This window comes from Rhamphochromis sp. 'chilingali' (genome assembly GCF_963969265.1).
Source record: "Rhamphochromis sp. 'chilingali' genome assembly, chromosome: 16".
In the NCBI taxonomy this organism is placed as follows: domain Eukaryota; kingdom Metazoa; phylum Chordata; class Actinopteri; order Cichliformes; family Cichlidae; genus Rhamphochromis; species Rhamphochromis sp. 'chilingali'.
Genome location: NC_137943.1, coordinates 26889468 through 26911643, shown reverse-complemented (window position 1 = coordinate 26911643; position 22176 = coordinate 26889468). Strand labels below are relative to the sequence as shown.

Sequence of the window (22176 nt, the reverse complement as noted above, 5' to 3'; positions counted from 1 at the left end):
CAGCGCCTTAGAAGTGTGCTGTGCCTGGGTTATAGGCATCAGCCAAATGCTGGTCTGGGAGAAATCTGGTTAATGAGGTAGCATGATTCTGGCAGTCTTTCTAAGCACCCCCAGACACAGCTGGTCTCACAACTTCTCCGACAGCGTCTTGGCACATTCTGAAAAGCAGTGAATTGATTTAAGTTGCAGATCAGTTAAAGTTTTTAGGGATATTTTACTACAACCTGTGTTAAAACTGCAAACCGCAACTTAAAGAGAGGCTCACCTGGTTATTTTTTTTCCCTGTCAATTCCCCAGAGAGAATTGCAGGTTAATGAAAATGGGATCAAAGCTCGAGGCCTGCTTTTGTTTAGGATGAACCTAATTTCTCAGATTAGTCTCTGCTCATTTCTGCAGCGCTTTATACCTCTGCCTTGCCCACATGTCATCAAGACCTGCCTTAACTTCTTAAGAGGATTAACGTGTTTGGTAATGGGCGTAGCATCCATTCCATTTCGGCTCCATTGTCTCGCCGTTATTCATGATGGCAGGGTTAACACTGAATTTCATGTAGAGCATCCATGTTCATCTTGGCTCAGCTGTTGCGAAGGACCACAAAGCACAGATAGAAGCGTGGGATTAGGGAGGGATGTTCGGGGAGAAGAATCTCATTACGCAACATAATGCTCCTGGGTGAGATGCAGCACTTCAGTCGTTGCTGATTGGTATCACAGACCAAACTCAATGTGTAACAAGAACCCCGTCAAATGAAAACGTGATGAGCACTGAGAGGTTCGTCTGTATGTTTTTCGATCATTTTTTTTGTGCTTGCCTCAAACTTTGCTGCACTTATTTCAGTATTTTAATGTAATCACAGGTAGCGAAGGGGATAATTGCCGTTATGTTGAAATAATACACTAAGGCACTGCTCTGAAATTCTTTATTTCACTCAGACATGAAATATCTATTAAAAAACATGGTCCTTTCCTTCCCTTATCCATGCAAACTACATTTATTAATGTCTACAGCAATATTATAACTCTTAAAATACCACAGCAGCTTGTCTGCCGTTACCTTGTAATTTGTGCGTGTCTGTGTTTGCTGGTTTACTGTCACTGCTTTCTGCATGCGGGGATAATCATCAGCTTGGCAAAGATGGAACACTGATCGAACACAACTCTAATTATCCAGATTGCCGCAAGCAGCCTAGGAGACGTGCCGTCCCAGCTTCGACTTGCTTACTTGATCAAGGGGAGAGAGGCGTCAGCGCTGACTGATTAGCCAGCCAACCGTGTAACTGTCTCTCAGCCTTTCAGGAAGCTCAGTCATCTCTGGACAGAGGAAATTAAACTGTGGGGTAATTAGAAAAGCGGTTATGATAATCTAAATGGAGCTACAGTGAAGACCACCTCAATTAAGCTGATTTAAGTCAGGAGCAGGTCAAAAGGAGGTGCAGACTACGTCACGACCAGGATCACAGTGTGAGACAGCGCCTGGCATAATGCGCCACGTTCTTTAGTTTAGTTTTTTCCCGCGTCTTTGATGCTTATCTTCCCTGTTTGTCTTTTGTGCCCCGCCCTCATTAGTTTCATCCATCATCTCTCTGCCTTCCTAATCCTGTCTCTCCCTCTATCAGTTTGTCTGTTTGTTGTTCCATGCATTTTCTGATGTGTTTGTACATTGGACTCTGTATTTATCTGGACTGCAGTCAGACTGTAGTCTTTCCTTATTGGCTTTATTAACACTCACTTTTTGCTGGTTGTGCTCCTGCTTTTGTCTTTGTTTAGGTCTTTCTTTTGATAAACATAAGAAGATATTAGGAAACCAACGATGTGCTAAAGCTGAGCAGACTCTGTTTATATGCGAAGTGTAGATGAGAAATTCAAAATCTTCTAAAGTTGTTGGGCCCCCTTATTTACTAAGTGTATACTGTTTCTCTGTTATAGTTAAGTTAGGACGTATAGACCCTCTTTAATGTTGTTTCTGTATCTGAGCCTCGCAGATATATGCTAACTGAGGCTCCTCTTCTTCTTCAGCATGCTGCAAAGTCGTTTCCCTTGTTTGTTAAACAGACTCAAGTCCTTAAACCATCTACTTGTCATTCTACAACAGTAAAGCTTTTATTAGCACTATTCATGTGTAGCACACCTTTAAGCTAAGCTTTTAAAATCTCATGGTATACACTACAGCCTCCGGGCTCACAACGTCCAGGACACCAAATGTTTTACGCTTCAGAAAAGACGAATCACTCCTAGATTAGGGCTATTTTTTCAGCAAAATAATTCAGCCCTCAGACAGCAGCAACCTGGATGCATTGTTGTGGATCAGGTGACTGCAGGCACTCTGTTGGCTGCATTTTTGGGCCTGACTAGCACATCCATGGAAATGTGACACATTTTCTCAATGCAGCCCACACCTATTGTGATTGAGATTGTGTACTGTGGATTCCTCCTATGAATTTAGTGTTATTTTTTGCCACAGTTTTTGAATGCATCAGTCAGAGGATTGCCTCGATATAAAAGCCATAGCCTCAACATAAGGACTCACAGATGTCAGCAAAGTCCTAAGGGGGAGATTGCTGAAACTATTAGAATGATTGTGATGGAAAGTACAAAGACATAGTGGCTGGTATAAAACACTGTGACATGAGCACAAGGTAATTAACACATAAAAAAACCATGCAGAAGCATTAATGATGGTAATGATGGCGACCACTCACGGCGGCCAAGATTCACTGCAGAAGTCAAAATCAGTTGTCAGTCTAACAATAACTCACCAGGTGGCAAATCATTATCAACCACTTATGTTACTGAGTAAATATTCAGTTAAACTTTAGAAAGAAAAATAAAAATGAATTTTTCTGTAGTGAGGTGTCACACTGGAAGATTCAGCTTTTCTAGTATCCATGCCGTACACGTTGACATGTGGACTGGATTGAGGATAGAGTCGATTGTCTATTGTCGCAGAACGTGTTCCTCAAAGAAAATTCAAAGAGCTGCTCACAGCTTGAAAGAGAGTACAAATGGATTGTGGTGAAGCAGCAATGCATCAGAGAGCGAACAAATATAAATGTTTGGGGGAAAAAAATAAACAAATTTGTTCTTTTAGGATGTGCTGAGATGTGGAACATTCTGAGAGAGCTTCATTTTAATCCAATTATTGACACAAAAGACAAGTGAGTACATATTAATACATTTAAAAATCTTCTCACAGAAAAGTATCTGTTTGTCTCAAGTCTATTGGCATGATGACGTCTTGGGTTCAAATCAAGTCAAGACCATTAGTGTCCTCCGTGTCTCTCTCCTCATCCATCCTCTTCTGAGAACTAAGAGGTAATGATGATAATCTAAAAGCGATAAACAGGAAATGGCCAATCCAGCTTCTATCTGGAGCCATGATAATGAACAGTCCTGCACGTGAATGTATTTGACAGCCACTTAAACATATGATTCATAATTGCGCACTGCGGCTGGAAGTTGCACGAGCTGAGGCTGGGTGTTATCAGCAATACCTCCTGAGCTGCAGTCGCCGGCTGTCGGAGCGTATCGGCACTGGCCTGTTAGCGGCAGTAGATAACGGGCCTGACGACGACACAGGACTTTAATCACACTGTCACTTTATAGCACTGCCACCTAGGCCTGCGTGACCTGGGTCTCTGCTTCCCGGCCAGCTGCTCCTTCATGGCACCACCGTGTGTTTCTGTTCAAATGTGTGCGGAAGTAGATTGTGAAACGAATGTGTGAGTTTTCACAAGTGTGTCACCACCCTTCTGTTTATGATAGTGTGAGCAATGTTCTTTCTTCCTGTGAGTCTTTATTGCCTAATGCTGCAGACTTGGCTCAGGTGGCAGAGTGGGTGGTGCACTGCACCCAGGTGGCTTGGTGGTTTGATCGCTGGGAGCAGCATGGGCCACAGCCATCTTTGAAGGCCAAGCTCCTCCTGATGGCAAGAAGACGTCTTACTTGGCAGCTCTACTGCCATTTGTGAGTGACTGCTTTATAGACCTGATTTAAATATGTACAGTCACAACTGTATTTGTTTTAGCTGTGAAACATCTTAAAGATCAGACACATTTCAGCTTTTTAAAATGCTAATCTGACTTAAAAAAAAAAAGTAACACATTATCAGTTTTATATAATGTCTTCAATGGTTAAAAATGCTGCAGCTATTTTTTTCTAACAAGTAGAAAGATAATGGAGCACATTACAGCAGTGTTGGCCTGTGTTGGCTGCCAGTACAATTTAAAGTCACTATAAAAATTATAGTTAATGCTCATCAGCCTTGACATAGTGAAATCCCAAGATGTCTTTCTGAATTGTTGTGCTCGAGCCAAACCAGCATCTGGTGAGTGTGCAGGAACTCGACCTTAGGTGTCAGAAGGTTGAGCTGTCTCTATGAAGACAACAGCTACTGTTGACTGCTCCTTCATTCAGAAGAAGTCCCCACAGCAGGTAGCTCTGCATGTTTAATTTGGTGGTTTTTACCCCGATGCCCTTCCTGAATCATACCCAAAGGAAATTTGTGTTTTACCCCCAGATCGAACCGGGGATCTTGTGTGACAACAGAAATGCAACCAACAACTTTCTTAAATAATAACAATCAATAATCCAGTAATTGTTACATTTTTCAGAACTGCATTGGATGTTTTGTTGACCTTTTTTAATTCAAATTCAAATTTTTTATTTTATTTTATTTGTCACGTACACAGTCATACACAGTACGATATGCAGTGAAATGCTTAGACAACTGCTCGTGACCTAAAGAAAAAAAAAAGAGGAAAAGGCTATGAATAAGATAGGAAATAAATACGAAAAATTAAGTGTAAATTTAACTAGGAAGGAATAAAATATAAAAAGTTAAGGTTAAAAATGAAATAACTGTACAACACAAATTAGAATGAAGGGTAAATTTAACTGGGAAAGAATAAGATAAAATATATAAATTAAAGTTGAAAATAAAATAACTGTACAACAAAATACACAATACACAATATAGAACTATATAAGAATGTATGAAGAAATATATATATATATATATATATATATATATATATATATATATATATATATATATATATATATATACACACACACACACACACACACACACACACACACACACACACACACACACACACACACACACACACAATAACAGCAGCTGTACAAGTATTAACTGGAAATGAAGAATATAGTGACCAGTGTTGTGCAATCCACATTATGTCTTGTGCAGTGCAAATATGCTTAAAGTGATTTAAGTGATGAAGTGAAAACAATGTCCAGAATGTCCAGTGTGTGTGTAAGAACTATATGTGACTCCTAATTTCTTTGAAGTAGAATTCAGAATGTAAACTCCTTGAATTAGAAATTCATTGCAGTGCTGTTTTAAACTGTCAGTCTTTTCCAAGTTGTTGACACACACACACACGAAATCAAACTAGATGTGATGGAAAGTCGTACAGTGAAAGGTTTTCCACGGTAACCTATGAAATAGATATAAAACCTTGGTTACAATCTTCCTACAACATTACAACTTGACTTTTGATAATTTTACTTACTTTAAAAAACAAAACAATTGCTTTCATTTGATTAGTTCAGTTGATGCAATTTGCACGTTTTTCACACCTGTAACTGTTTTTTTTGTAAAGTACAAGAAAACTTTGAGGTTACTCAGAGACAGACTACAGATACAGTTTTTTATTGTTGTTTTTCAGTCAAACTATAATTAAAGCAATTTGCAATACACATATGTGTTCTTTCTGTTTGAAAAATACTGCAGTGTTGGCTGACTTAAAACTTGTTAACCACCCGCAGGACACTTGTTAAGATGCTTTTGAATAGAGTAGAAACAGCCATTCTCAAACTTTAGACTGCCACAGCACATTTTGAAATCAGAAAATCTTCTGTGACACTCCTAAACCTTAAACCACAACTCTTACAATCAGACGAGCACAAGAGGAAATCATGGTTTGGAAGTTTTATTGAGTTTACGTTCAAGTTATACATTTATCTAACTAACAAAAGATCCCTGGCTCGAGACCGGGTCGAAATACAAATCCCTTGAAGGGTGCATCAGGAAGGGCTTAAAAACCGTCTAAATAAAACATGTGGGGCCATCCACTGTGACGACCCCTTCTGAGTGAGGGAGCAGCTGAATAAAGCTTCTCTGTGATGATTGATTCTTGTGCTTCTGTCAGTTTTACTTTCTTACTTTGATGGTTTTCCTCTCCTTTATAATTTTCTGGCCCTCCCTCATCAGGCTCGCCTGAGGTTTCTTCCACACCTGTTCCTAATCTGCCAATCAGGGACCCCCGCATGTACACTTCACTGCTTCTCTTTGTTCGTGTGCTCTGCTGTAATTTTTTTGTTGTTCAGTCTTCCCCACAAAAAGTCTTTCATCCCACTCTATAGAAGAAAGACGGTTTTAAAATTTTGAAGCACAGTAGGTCATCTACTTATCATCAGTCCAGAGTGGGATTTAAAAAAAAAAAGGCAAGTGAATACAGGCAATTTTATTTCCATCTTAATAAGATTTGAAAATAAGAAATAACGGTCATACTGCAGTGAGTCAGTGATGCTGATGTTACTGAATCTCAGAGTTGCATAGAGTTGATAGTCGATAGAGTTGCAGCTAAGTTTTGATGCAGCAGGATTATAGCATAACAAATTCTACATCCTTTTGTTGTCATAGTAGATGAGCCGTGCCTCGGTAACTTTCAGAAAATCGATATTCAGATAGTTTTTACAGCAACTTAGGAATGCTATCCAGAAAAGGTGGCTCCAGGGAAGAAAATCTTAATAGACAGGCTGTGTTCATGCAAGATCTTGCAAATAAGTACTATTTGGGACTTAGGCTACATTCACACTGCAGGTCTTAATGCTCAATTCCAATTTTTTGATCAAATCCGATTTTTTTGTCTGCTTGTTCACACTACAAATAAAATGCGACAGCAAACGCGCTCTAGTGTGAACGCTCAAAGCGGCCCGCATGCGCAAAAGAAGACGTCACACACAGCGCGCTCGGTTTAGACCCAGAGCAAACAATATTGTTTGACTGATGGCCCTTAATATAAAGACTTCGGACTTCATGTTTCCCAATTTTTGCTTTAAGTTATTTAGTTATTTACATAATAATGTAGATAACCTAATAATTATCCTTATTGCTGTCTTAGAGGAGCGGTGCTTCAAAGGATAGTTGCAGATTTCTGTCAGAATCTGCAGGTTATGCAGTACAAATAAAATGTTAACGTTTCTCCAACGTTGTCTTCCCAGCAGTTTCACCGGATGGCCAGGAAGCGTTCGCGATGTCTTCTCGGGCGCTGATAATTGGCGTCTGTTGTGTCAGTGACGTAAAAGACGGATTTAATGCGACTTGACCATTCACACAGCAGTCGCTTTCTGAAACATCGGATATGTATCGGATTCAGTACCACATACGAAAGTGACCCAGATCGGATTTGAAAATATCGGATTTGTGCCGTTCACACTGATCGGATATGGGTCGCATAGGGTAAAAAAAAATCGGATTTGATGCGCTTTCGTCTGCGCTTTCGCCTGCAGTGTGAACGTAGCCTTAGAGAAAAGGCAACATTTGAGATCTGTTCCTTCCTGAGCTTTCTGTCATGAAGCTTTGAAGAGGCTGCATGTGACGACTGACAAACCCCTGCCGATGCCTGGAGATCCATATCCTTTCATAAACCACTTCCAAACTGAACTGATTTGATTTTCTTTGTAAGAAAAATGGAATTGTGTTTTTGTTCACGGAGGAACACAAGATTAAAATCAGCAAAACGAGATGGCGTATACATATTAAGGCCAGCTAGGGTGCAATGAACTCAATAAAAAGTAGAAAATTACAGGTTTCTTATAAATTTCATCTGACTGACAAGAAGCAACATTTTGACTCTGCTGGGTCTTCATCAGGCAAACAATCAGAGCGCAATATTCATTACATGGATCTGCTTATTAAACATTACCAGAGGTTAAAAAAAAACTTCATAAATAAGCTTTAATTATAATTTCACTGATTACTTTAATGCAGTTCTTATTTCTCTCCTCTTGCAATAAATCATGCAAGGTAAAAGATTAAAAATTACCTGTTATCTCTGTGCAGGCTTTACTCTAGAAGTAAGGGGCTGGTATTCATTTGTATTTGCAGGTGCACTTGGCAGAAATGTTTGTCTCAGCTTGTGCTGGTCATTAGTCCGCATATTAGTGCAGGGGATAGAAACTGTTTAGGTACCTTCTAATCAAAACATTAGTCTAACTCATGGCCCATGGTCAAAAACTCCAAAGGTGACCATTAATTTCAAGAGAACACAGGTGTCATTTAGTTATAGCTCATTTATTTTTGTGTACTCCAGTTAAAATGTTAAAGTAATCCCCAATCATGAAATTAGAGTCTTTGAGAGTCCGATCTGGCTCCAGCTCCTGCTACTATAAGAAAAGGAAGGACACTAATGGTAAAATCTCCAATCACGGGACTTCGGTTTCTTACTTTGGGCTTCAGATGAACACAAGCAATGCTCAGGGTGGTCAATCAATACCAACGATTCAAACTGGTCAAATGGGGATCGTATAAGTTCAGCTGTAACATTTGTCAGAATTGATTTCAACAAACATGAAGTCAGAAGTTTGACACAAAGCTGACAAGAAGATGTTGTTAATGCCTCAGGCACAAGAATCAAAAATGGATGATTCATCTGCAGTTCATCTTCAGGAATGAGTCACTCTGGTCACAGATGAACTTAATAGCAGATGCTCCACTCTCGTGTGCCTCCAAATATATGTTGAGAATTATATTTTAATCTGTTTTTATTAGTGTGAATGTCATAGCTGTGCAGCCATGCTTCAAAATCTCCAGCCGTCCACTTCACATTGGTGTGAGTGCCCCTGGCAGTCTGCACTTACTCATCCCAAAATAGTTTCAAATGAAACACCATTAAGTTCAACAGCTTCTCTTCTGTGTTATAATCACAGTCTACGAGATTCTCAATGCGAACAGCTCTTTACCGACAAGCCGTTTTGTCAGTTAGAAACACCTGACTTTTTTCAATAGAGAAAAAACTGGTAAGACATTCATGGGGATTTTCTGGGCTTTAAGGAAGATTTTTGTTTAATAAAAATAGAAAAACCTCTCCAGCTCTCATGTATGTAAACACTCAAATAAAACTGGAATTTAGTCTTCCATTTGTCTGTGAGAGAGCTAGATTTTTTGGGAGGATATCTTTGGCACAGTTGATCTGAGTTTTGGCTCTAGTTTCAACTTTATCAATCCCCAAACCTGTGGTTGGACTGCAACTGCAAAAATCTCATTTTACATTCTTGATTAATACAGCCGATCGTCCTGAAAACTTTGCAACAAAGTGCCATTCTGTGTCTGCCGTTGGCTGTAGCTGCTTTCATTTCATTTCATTGGTTAACCCGATAGAAAACATCCTAGAACCTGGTGTGGCTTAATCAATGTAATTGCTATTATTCTAATTATTAAAGAGCAGCGTCATAAAATGTGTGCACTAAGATGGTTCAAACTCAATACAGTCAATAGAGTCAAAGTTAGTACAGTTTACAAAGACACAAATGATTTTAACCAGTTAGTCTTCTAGAAAACATAATTGAAAACAATTTTATAGAATGAAAGTCTAATAATAATAATAATAATAATAATAATAATAATCACCAAAAAGTTGATTATGATTGAATAAAGCCTTTTTAAATAACTCATCCTTTTAAATAGACCTGCCATGAATTGGAACAAGTTGTTCTCCAGTGTTTCTGCTCTGCAGTATGACCAGCTGTCAGTGTCATGTCAGACTGACAGCTGGTCCATTTTGCAAATTGCATTTTGCAAATGGGCAGCATGCACACAGTGGTGCAGGTAAATAGTTGCTTCCACTCAGAGCCACATGCTAAAACATTGCTAGCGTAGAAGGTTCCTCAATATGATCAAAGAGGAACCTTCTACGAAAATGCTTTTAACTACAGACCAAATAGGATAGAAATCGGCCCCACTGAGCTGGACATAGATATTTTTAAAAAGCTAACAAAGGAAAAAGTAGCTAAAGCTATCCTGTGCTCAGAGCCAACCACAAGCTAGCAGCCTTGGTATGAGGAATGGACAAAAAAAGTTACAAGTTCGGTAACTTATTTTATTATGAACATAACATTTTGCATTTAGGAAGAGTTGGGTTTTTTGTTTTTGTCATTGATAGTTCTAGTTGTTCCCTGTCTGATACACTGAGACAGTTTATCCTTGCAGCTCACTAACCAAGCTTGCTAGTGTTAGCTAACAGATTTTCACTCCATGTCATCCAAAAACATTTGGATGGGAGGTTTTTTTGAGACAGATCGGCACACTCGAAACCGGGGCTTGACATAATAATAGGCTATATTATAATATCTATGGGAGTAAACATGTATATTCAGCACCTTTCTGTTCATCGTCTGCATCTTTTTTTTCTTTTTTTTTAATCTCAAGAATGGATTTAATCAACCATTGTGCACATTTCTTCATGTAAATATTAATGACTCAAAACACATTTTCTGACTGTTTTTAGGGTATTCCTGATGATAAACTAATTGTATTGACTTCAAATGCGCTCTTTCATCTTGTTAATGTCTTAAAGCTACCACATATTTATTTTGGTGTCTTGACAACAACAAAAGCTTAATTTGCAGACAGTATTGTGTAACCTGTTCTTGTCAGTCAGATTATTACATAGAAGATCTGTGATAAATAAGTAACTAGAATTTCACCTTACAGATGTGGTTCTCCTCTTTGTTGCTGCCTCAATGCATTGTGGCTTTGACAAAATACTTCCAGCACACAGAAGCTTTGAAGTGTGACAGACTTAAAAGCTGAGAATTGCTGTCTGACCGTGAAATATTCTAACTCAAATGAAGGAATGTGATTGAAAGTTTCAATTACTGAACTTTGTTGATGCAATCTGTGTCCTGATGCAATTGAGAGCAGCCACTGGCTTCAATGTCAAATAACTCTGCAGCAGTGCCGGTCTTGTGTTTACAGGGCGCGCAGTACGTGACTGTGTCTGTAATTGCTTTGTGTTTTGGATGTCAAGAGAAGAAACAGCAGATAGGATTGCTGCGGTCAGTTCACGTGGAAGATTGAATCGCAGTGTTTGCAGCATCACCACTTAACTGTAATTTCATGCTCATAACAACGAGCAGTTTAAAGAGAAAAGAGAGCAAGAGAATTCATTGTCTCGCACCACATAAAGTTGTGATTTCCACTGTACGCAGCCCTAAAATCAGCTCAGAGCGTGTTGCGCTTTGCCAACATCAGCATATAATGACATTACATTTCAGTTCTGAAAGCTTCTAATTGCTATGAAATTATCTTATTAAATGAAGCCACTGGAAACCCTGAAACACAAATAACATGGCGTTCCGGCTGGCTGTTCACTGGGTCAAAGGCTGCCAATTTAGAGGAACAGGAAAGTCGTTAGTGTTCCCTCCTAAAGGAAGAAGGGATCAGTGACTCGTGACCTCATCAGAGAAAGAAAGGCAATTGTTGACAAAAAGCAAACTATCAGCTGGAGGCAATGTGCAGTCTTCCTTAAAATCCATTTCCATTTCTGTGCTAGTGATGTAATCACATTTGGGTGATGCTAGCAAAGCTATTAGCAAGGGAGTGGACATTGGGTTTTCCAATGGATCCATCTGGAATGTCAAAAAGGCACAAATCCTTTTGTCCCATCTATGATAAAAGCAGTGATATCCCATATAATTAAGAACCTCCAGGGGAACACAGCTCAGGGTTTGAGGACAAAGCACCAAACAAACACACAGACAGACAGGAATTTAATGTATTATGCTAAGATTAAAGAATTGAGTTCTTTAATCATTTTTTGTGGCAAAGTAAACATTAAACCTTATGGCCACAAAATTGTCTAATCTCAAATATTAAAGCTGTGTAGTGGTAACACATTCATTAGCACGCTTATTAAACAATCCCTGGGCTGGTGGAAGAATAAGTGAATCCTTGGATTTAATAATTGGTTGCATCTTCTTTGCTAGCAGTAATGTCAGATAATGTTTGGGGCCATTACAGGTCAGCTTCAGTTAAGCCAGGTCTTTTTGTCTCTGGTGTGAGCATCTCTCTGGTCATTATCACCCACCGTCTATAGAAATCTAGCTGCGCAGGAACCCACCATTATCTTGTAAGATATCTTTATTGGTTATTCCCACTTATGATGGTTGTTTTTCGTGATGCATTTTCTTTAAAGCATACAATGTAATGTATGCTCCATCCGACCTATTCAACCATAATCTATTGAGTTCACAAAAGACCACTGGGTAGTGCCAAGATGCCTTCAGACCAACTCCTGCATTAAAATGCTTTTGTTGTTTTTTTGCTGTTTGGAGAGCGGTTGTTTTCTATGAGGTGACCTGCTCTGAGTGCCATAGTTCATGGTTGCAGACAAGTCCAATGAAAACCTTAAGCCTGAAGCCTTACTCTCATAGGATTAGTATTAGCAGTGGACGTGATTTAAAAATTAGCCCACAGGTCTGTGTTTTGTGCACCACATTTACACGGGATATGCGAAGTCTGTCTTTTACTTACATTTACAGATATGACCACAAGTATTAGTTGGAAAGTGTCTCCAAATCCAAGGTTTGAATCTTATCTGCTTGTTTTAGACAGGGAATTGAATATGATGAATGGGATGAAACAAAAAAGGAAAAACAAGAAAAATATTTTTTATCAGAAGCATTATCACTTAATCATGATTGGATTTTGAAAGAAAAACAAACTCGATTATTCAGTTCATTCTTTAGCTGGACAGTCTTTCAGCGGCATACCTGACTGGCATGCATTAATCACCACATCACTACACGGATAATTATCATGAGGAACAAGAGCACATGGCTAATTAGCATATTTTTAGTTCAAATCTGTCTTTTAGTGTTATTTTTCAACCTATATTTACAGATGTGCTGTGCACAGTAACATGGGTAAACACTGGGGCTATACACAAATATTCTGTCTCCATATTTGGGTAAGTACTGAGTGAGCAGCATCACTTACATGGGTCATTGTCATGTCTATATAAGTGTCAACATAATTTTATGGCCACAGGGTGTTTTCATTTTTTGCTTTTCTATACGATCTGATTATTCTTGGTAGGAAAATGGCAGACAGCTCTTACTTTCATGTCACCAACAATACGCTTAAAAATGGCAGACATTTGTCATACCTCCTTTTATAGAAGCCTCCTTGCTTTTTGAATAAAATCTTTCTGCAGTTGACTCTAACAAAGTCGTGTCAGGCTCACACGAATTGGTTATTCTGCCAGCTGGGCAGTAATTCAGGTAGACATGATGGTTAGTCCGCAGGCACATAAGCTTTAAATGCATTTTCTGCTCTTTTTTGCAGCTCCCGAATACGCTTCATTGGGTGAACACACACCCAAACACACACCTGCATCACTGGTCATGTGGCAAGCCAGCCTCATCTAATAAGCCTTATTAGATCAAATGCCTGTGTGGCCTCAGAAAATAGCACCCTAAAGAGATAAAACGTCCTCCTAACAGAAAGCTTCACAGTATGTCACTGTGCATTAGGAATATATCTGTACACCGGTGTCTCCAGCACAGTCTCAGCATTTTATTTGTCCTTTAAAGAACTACATTGCCCTTATTCAGGCATTCGAAGATAAGATAAAACCTCATTGGTCTTGGATGAGAAATTATAAAGCTGTAACAGCAAAAAGTAATATGACTCAGGAGGTAAGAATAACTGTAGAATATAAAAGAGAGCATTAGGAGCAGTAGAAGAAATGAAAATAGAGATGTAATAATAAAAATGTGTTTTTGCAAAGTAAAAAAGTCATTTGTTAAATCAGGTTTCTCCTTCACGGATCTGAAGATTTGTTGCTTTTTTATGCTTCATGTGAGATCCATGCTTCTTGTGTGTGTTTTACGCATACTCCACCTCTGGGCAACCAGTTGTTTGCCTCAACTGGTTTCAGCCAGTCTTTGACAACAAAAAAGTTGAATGCAATCACCAGACAACCGCTGATTTCTCTCAGTCAGATTTGACTCAAGTGTGACGGAGCATCTGAAGGATTAATCAGGTCTACAGATGACCATGAGCAATCCAGAAAGAGTTGTGTTTTTGTCTGAATCATTGCTGAGGAAAAAAGCAACTGATGTGACTGTCTCTGTGATTGTGTAGAGGCTGATTGTTTTGACGTGAAGGTGAGAGCCTGAAACTGCATGAAATGTGGTACGCTGTGGTCAGGCATGTAAATTTTTACCAGTCCTTCTCCTCACTATCCTCCCTTCTCCTTTTCCCAGTCCAGCGTTTGACATTTTAACTGCAGCAGGTGCTGAATTGTGAATCTCTCAGCAGACCAGATAACTTGCTCGCACAGATCCCCTAGCAGTGTATGACTCGAACAAGCTTTTCTGTGATGTTTAGGCTGTTGAACAACTTGGTTTTTTTGCTTTGTTTTTCTTTTTACATTTGCTGTACTGTTGAATTTCAATCAAATAATCTGCAAAACATAAAATACAAAGCGTGTAGCCTGCTGCATAATTTCAGACAACACTCACAGTGTGATCTTAAGTAATGCACTTACTGTCGCGTGGCTGACAAAGATGGATCGCCCATCATTGTCCTAAGCAAGAAGAATGAGTGTGACCATAATAGTCTATGCTGCCTCAGCTGTAATGCATCCTGTCAGTGGTGTTCTGTTATATGTTCAGCCCTAAATTGGATGTGAACTAGTCACTTCAGATTACAGTTGTACAGTACTGTGTGAAAAGGGAGGCAATCACCTCTTGGCAGCAGTATTAAAATCTGCTTGTGAAATTGTCAAGCCCTCATCTCCCCAAACAGAGCTGCGCTTTTTCTTCTGAGAGCGTCCCAGCAAGTGACAAATAATAATTCACCCTTTTCCTTTTTTTTTTTCTTTTGCCCAACAAACAACAGCTTCTGGGGCTGCAATTTACTGCTTTGCATTTTCTTTTTGATTTTTAAATGCATTGACACACAAATCATAGTAATCCCAGCACAAGGCTTTACAAACAGTTGCTCCCTCTGAGCCTACTGTTTTTAAGGTTTCAAAGTTGCTATACAGCAGTAAAAAAAAAAAAAAAAAAATATATATATATATATATATAAACTTGACTCATTGTATGATCAGCATTACAAAAACCCATGGGTTTAGCTGCTCATTAATGCAAACATCTAATTAGCCAGGCACATGTTAGCAACTCAGTGCATTTAGGCATGCAGACATTGTTAAGAGCACTTGTTGAAGTTCAAACTGAGCATCAGGGTGGAAGGGAAATAGGATTTCAGTGACTTTGAACATGGCATGGTTGGTGGTGCCAGATAGTCTCGTCTGAGTATTTTAGAAACTGCCGATCTACTGGGATTTTCCCACACAAGCATTTCTAGGGTTTACAGAAAATGGTTTGAAAAAGAGAAAATATCCAGTGAGCAGCAGTTCTTTGGGTGAAAATGCCTTGTTGATGCCAGAGGTCAGAGGAGAATGGCCAGACTGCTCCGAGCTGATAGGAAGGCAACAGTAACTCAGTCCAAAACAACCAAGGTATGCAGAAGACCGTCTCTGAACGCACAACACATTGAACCATTGAAGCCTTGTATAAATGGTGCGGACCGGTGATGGTGTGGGGGATATTTCCTTGGCACACTTTGGGCTCATTGGTAACAATGATTGTTTAAATGCAAGACCATACCTGAGTATTGTTGCTTTATGACCACAGTATACCCATCTTCTGATGACTGTTTCCAGTAGGATAATGCTCCATATCACAAAGCTCAAATCAGTAATTTATGTAATTTATGATTTAAAATGACCCTGAAATGGATAAGGAGTTGGGGAAAATGAATGCATGAATAAATTTAAAATGGCTTTTTCCAATCGAATGAATATTAAATAAATTAGTTTTCTGTCAATCGACTGACTGATCACTTGATTAATTGTAGCTCTAGCATTAACACTGGGCCATTTTAATGTTGTTAAGCAAATTTTAATAATTTTAAAGTTTTAGAAGTTAAAAACTCACAGATCATCTTTTCCCATGATGCTTCGGGGAGAATGTACAATAGATTTAGTGAATTGTGCTGAGGGCTACAACTCTTTTCTCATTTGTCTTAGTCAGTTTTAAGCTAATTAAAAAATGTAAAAGCAACTATTTGGTGTTTCTGGTTACATGAATGCACATACAGCGTGTACTGGGTTACTGAGAAGCTTAAAAATGGGATCATTGTCAGTTTCAGGGGCCTCTTTTTTTCTGTGGTTATGAGAGCGGCTCGGGAGGACTTAATAGTACCACAGTTATTGGGATTAGTCCCTATTGTGATGCCCAAGAGGACTCTGCTGTAAATTATTCAACAGTACCAGTCGGATTTAATTGATTATTAAGCTTTAAATCAATGATAATCAGTAGTTCTGTGTGTAATTCTTGGTTTTAGGTTTTTGTCTTGATCTCTGTCCCTGGAGAAATCTCATAAGTTAGTCCTCATCTGTTTTGCTAATCCATGGCTTTTACTCCCCGGACTTGGACAGGCATCCCATTAACATGCTGAATAGGCTGCGGAGCTTTCAGAGTCTGCCAGTTACCTCACACTGTTTTTCTACATTCTCCTTTCTGGAGTCATAAAAAAGGTGCTCTTTTAACAAACCTATTCAGGCTTCTGCTCACCTCTGCTGACCTTAAGCCATTTGTTACTCCGCTTTTTCTGCGCAGTAAATCTTCATAAATGGTTGATGGCTGCTGTGCACAGAGCCACAGAGACAGCATTGTTGCCATGTCTGGTAAGAAGAACATGGCACTAACACTGGCAGGCTTTGCTTCTCTTTGACGACAAAGACTGTAAGCTGTTATGTAGCAAAGCTTTTTTTTTTTTTTTTTAATGATAAACCTGTCAACTGGCACGAAGCTTTCAGTTCCAAGACGCTTCATCCTTCTTTGAATAATGCATAAATCAGACTCTTTTAGCAAAACAAATGCTGTTTTCTCCTGTGAAGTGAGTTAAGGTCTTGGCTCGGGTCATGGATAATGATGGGATTCTTTTGCTTGGGGCTGTTTGTCAGAGCTTTGATAAGTGGAGCTAATACGCTTATCGACCATGAAGTCTAGGTTTCTTTATATCAAGATATTGTTCCATGAGATGCAGAGAATTTTTGTCAGTGACATTTGAAATTAAATATTACCTTCCCAAAGTGAATAGTGTTTAATTAACTGCAGAAGCTATGAAAAAGACCTGCAGCGTAAGTTTGCGTTCATGTTTTAGTAATTTGCCAGTTGGTTTTGATTTTTTTTTTTCAGAGTGAAATTGTTAATTTAGTCAGTAAAAGCTGTTTAAAATGCTCCATTTTCCCCTTAAGCCGATGTTTGAAGCAGTACCTGTGTTTGACAGTACAATCACTGTTCTTGTAAACGCTGACGTCAGTACAGCGCTAGGCTTATACTGGGCTTGAGGTCTTCCCTTAAATAATGTTGTTGTTGCTAAGAAAAGTGCAGCGCTGTACCATTGTAATAGCAACAGAAGGTTTAATGTACAGGAGGTGCATTATTTAAACACAAACACAGCAGTTTCATCTATACCAACCTTTGCAGCCTTCTCCCTCCGTGAGCTCAGTGCCATCTGGGAGTCCTGTGCTCCCACACTGATGGATTGTAGAGATGCTTGTAGAGACAGACCTGCTTACAGACTTGTCTTGAACACAAAGTGTGCAGGGTTACCCAAATTAGAAGGAAAAACAAGCCAAAGCACACGACGCACCAGCAGTATTGATGCTTTTGTGTTTTAGCACAACGTGCAAGAGGGAATGAGTGGAAGTGAAACTTGAAAATTGTAGAGACTGAGACCAGTGGCCTTCAAAGGTAAAAAAAAAAAAAATACGTTTAAAAAAAAAGTAAGCCAGGAGTGCTTGTGATTGCAGATAAGGTGTCTTCTGTGCAGACTACAGGCAACTGTCTCAATTTGTCACTTACCAAAGCAACTACAAGGACCTTTGTGACCAATTTTCACTTAGTGGAAAATCTCAAGCAACCGCCCCAAACTGGTCAGGGAATACACATTTTTTTCCTATTGCCCACACTTTGCCATCCAGGCAGAACAACAGTGAATATTAATTTAGGCCTCAGTTACAAAGTACCCATCCAGCCATTGCTTATACAATTTAGGGTGCAAGGATACTGGACCCTATTCTAGTCATCATAGGTCAAGAGGCGGGGTAAACACCCATTTAGAATCAATTAACCTAGTTAACATAATCCCACTAACTGCATGTCTTTGGACCGTGGGAGGAAGATGGATTACTTCTTGCTATTAGGCACCAGTACTAACTGCCACAGTGCCATGCTTTCCCTTGCACTACACACTAGTACTGCTAGTGTTTGGTGTTCTGTGGCTTGTTTGTCTTCTAGTAGTCCCTCTGCTTTTTATAACCTTTTATAACCTTTTTATGACCTCCTTTTATAACTGAATTTCCCGGAGGAACCCACCCGAGGGATTAATAAATTTTCATCTAAACTAGTCTAATCTAACCTGGCACATGCGATGTTTGATTCACACGTCTGTGAGCTTTAAAAGAAATCTATCAATCTCAGTTCTTATGCTCTGTATTTTTATTTTGGGACTTGACTAGAATAGTAGCATCTCAGTCCATCTCCTTGACAACAGTATATTTCAATTCCTGTCTCTTTAAGGCCTTCCTCCCTAAAATCATGATTGGTCAGTACTTGTTTATGGTACCTTTTTCCCTTGATTACAGATTCTGCAAGTTTATATATTTATTTCAAGACATTTAAATTCAGGATTGTCGTTGCCTGGACAAATACAGAAAAGGTCATGTTAAAGAAATCTACTGAAAGAAATGACTGATGCATGACGGGTCTATTGCAATTTTTACTTATTTTGTTTCCATCACTCAGACGACCTTTTAATCAAGGAAAAAAAAAGTGTCTGCACACTGAATGAATTTTATTCGACTAAAAAGAGGCAACATTTACGTTGATATAAAAGGTACAAAATGTTGCCCATTTCAATCATTTAACATTTAGTGGAGCTGTAATTCAGTGTGCAGGCTCCTTTACCCACTGCCACACCTGTCCTAAATACTGTACAGGATATGCACACACTATCTTGCCAGTTGTTTATCAAGTCTGCAGATGTATCAAAAGTCACCACTTGAACTCCAGATGAACTGGAGCTTTAATCTTTTGTGTTTCAAGATTATCATTCTGTATGGATTAAAACAAGTCACGTCAGACCACAGCTCCAGTTTTTGCCACTTTCATTTGAAAGACAGAAAAAAAATATGCACACTGACTTTAAGGGAATTTCTCCTTGCAAATAAACCAAGAAATGCACAAATATGTATTGTCATTGTTGTTATTGTTACTTTATACTTAAAGTGACAGTCGTATTATATGGAAATGGAAATGAAAATAATACCAGTATTTAACCAGTCAAGTGTAATTCATATCAGCTTAATACATTTCTCACAAATGGTTCTGTCTGGTGTTGTACTTTTTTTTTGTTTTGGGTTTTTTGTGTGTGCAATTTTTGCACACTTGCATTTTATGTAGTCCTGTGTTAATTGACCGGGGCAGCACGGTCGCACGGTGGTTAGCACTGTTGCCACACAACAAGAAGGTCCTGAGTTCAATTCCAACATCAGGTCTTTCTGTGTGGAGTTTGCATGTTCTCCCCGTGTTTGCGTGGGTTCCCTCCGGGTACTCCGGCTTCCTCCCACCGTCCAAAGACATGCAGCTTGTGGGGATAGGTTAATTGGATAATCCAAATAGCCACTAGGTGTGAATGTGAGTGCGAATGGTTGTCTGTCCCTATGTGTTGGCCCTGCGACAGACTGGCGACCTGTCCAGGGTGTACCCCGCCTCTCGCCCTATGACAGCTGGGATAGGCTCCAGCGCCCCCTGCGACTCTGAAAAAGGATAAGCGGAAGCGAATGGATGGATGGATGTTATATGTAGCACCATGCTCTTGGAGGAATGTTATCTCGCTTCACTGTGTACTGTACTGCTGGACATGGTTGAAATGATAATAAAGCCACTTGACTTGAGATTGGTGACAGAAATGTCCATGACTGTGCGAGCAACCCTGATTTAACTTATCTTGTACATACATTAATATTTTTATAATATTTTAAGCTTGAAATCGTCTTTTTTTTGGCCAGGTGTGGGGGTGGTGTTTGACTACCTTCTATTAAATGAAAAACATGGGTTTTAATGTTTTTGTTTAAAAATTCTACATAATTTTTGTTTGATGCCCAGTAACTTTTTTAACATAAGGATCACTAAACTGACTAATTGGTTTGATCAAGGAAAGCCGATAAAAGCAATTTAAAATGGTCAAGTATTCAGCATGTGGTTTAAATATAAATAATAACAGGTGTTGAACATTCATTTAAAAATCTAATTAAAATTAAATTAAAAATCAACTGTAGCACTTAGGAAAAATATATAATTTCAAATAATCACAAGTCACCGATTCCTCACATGGGAGCTGAGGGTAGTGCAGGTAAAAAAGTAACTAAAAGTTTTTAGGTGTAAAGGATTTGTTTTTGTTTTAATCCTGTAGGCAGGTGTTAAAGTGGGAATGAATGATCCAGAATGGCATTCTGGGCCCTTTAGTTATTGAGCATTTAACTCTGATTGATGACAGGTTAATTCAAAATGCTGTCAAGGGACTTAATTTTTTGCGTACTGCAACCTGGTATTGCTTGAAGTTGACGACATGGAGATAATTGCTCAGTAATAAGAAACTAATGACATCCCACGGTCCACGTGCGATCCCAACACATCATTTTTTTCTGTCTTTCCTTCGTGTGATGCATTGATTGTGTAGATGGATTGTGGCCAGAGTACTTACATGTAAGCTCCTCTTCTTAGCGCTAGCATAAATGGAGTAAAGTTTTATTTTATATATCTGCTGTATTTCCCAGGAAAAGAAAAATAATGTTAATGTGAGATTCTTCTAATATTTAAAGACTGCTAGGTAAGTAGCATTTGGGAAACTGGAAATTTAAAGCATATCTGGAGTGTTCTAACTAAGGTTAGAGTTAGTTAATAAGATACAGGCTCTATAGATCAAGTTTTTTAATGTTGCAAACGTTCTTGAAAAACAAACTAGATAATTTAGTACAATTTAATTCTGGCAAATCTAGATAGATTGTAATATTGCAGTTTCCAGTAATGCTCTTTACCAGAGTGGTACAGAGCAGACTGGTATTCATGGTCAGTGTTACGTTACCTTAGCAGTATCAGACATCAATTTAAATTAGAGTTACACTGATTTATTGGCTAGGGACCAGAAGTGTCTGATTTTCAGCCTTGTGGGGACTGACAGCAGCCTATTTGCCAAACAGGGAAATGGTCATGTGCATTCACTTAGCAGATAGATTATGGTCACTTTATTATGGTCATTATGGTCAATTTGGGAATCTAGTTTAAATTCAAGCCAATGACCAAATCACCAAACGAAATAAGCCTCAATCTTCAGTTCAAATGCACAAAGGGCAGCAGCACAGCTCAGCTGATCACAGGCTGTACACAAAGAAATCTACTGCAGTTCATGATACACAATATTGTGACTAAATTCTAAATGATTGTTTTCCTGACACTGCAGCCAATCTGCCAAATCCCACTTTCACCCATGACTATTGAATACAGTGCATTTTTACAGGCTGAATCTTTCTGGTTTAATTCTTTAAATGATACAGTACTTTGGCAGTGGCTCTAAAATAAAATAATTTTTATCTCACAGGTTTTTTTTCTCTTCCTTCTTAAAGGACTTTTGAGTGTGGCTTTGGCATTTAGTTTCAAATTGCCATGAAATATACTCATTTTAAAAAGAAACTGAACTAATGGAATAAAGCTATGAGATTTAAAAATGATTCACTTAGTATTATTCTTCCTTTTCTGACATTTTTGAACCTGAACTTTTAATGGAGCTGTTGATGGAGAATCAAATTCAACAACTAAATCGGAGGATCAAAAAAGAATGAATGGAAACCGAAGGCTTAAAGGTTTCATTTTTTAGATTAAAGTTGTTGCAGAGTCAGAGAAGATTTTAACATTTCAAACTGGGCCATGGGGATATGTAGTTACATTACGTTATGAGTTTATATACTAATAATATATTAGTTAGCAGCTATAGTTTATTTAGGGATTG

The 22176-nt window shown here is 38.7% G+C and overlaps 1 protein-coding gene across 1 annotated transcript in view; it reads left to right on the top strand.

The window, feature by feature from the left end:
- st6galnac3 (ST6 (alpha-N-acetyl-neuraminyl-2,3-beta-galactosyl-1,3)-N-acetylgalactosaminide alpha-2,6-sialyltransferase 3) overlaps positions 1–22176 on the top strand; it is a 108100-nt gene that overhangs the window by 51352 nt on the left and 34572 nt on the right. The window lies entirely within an intron of this gene.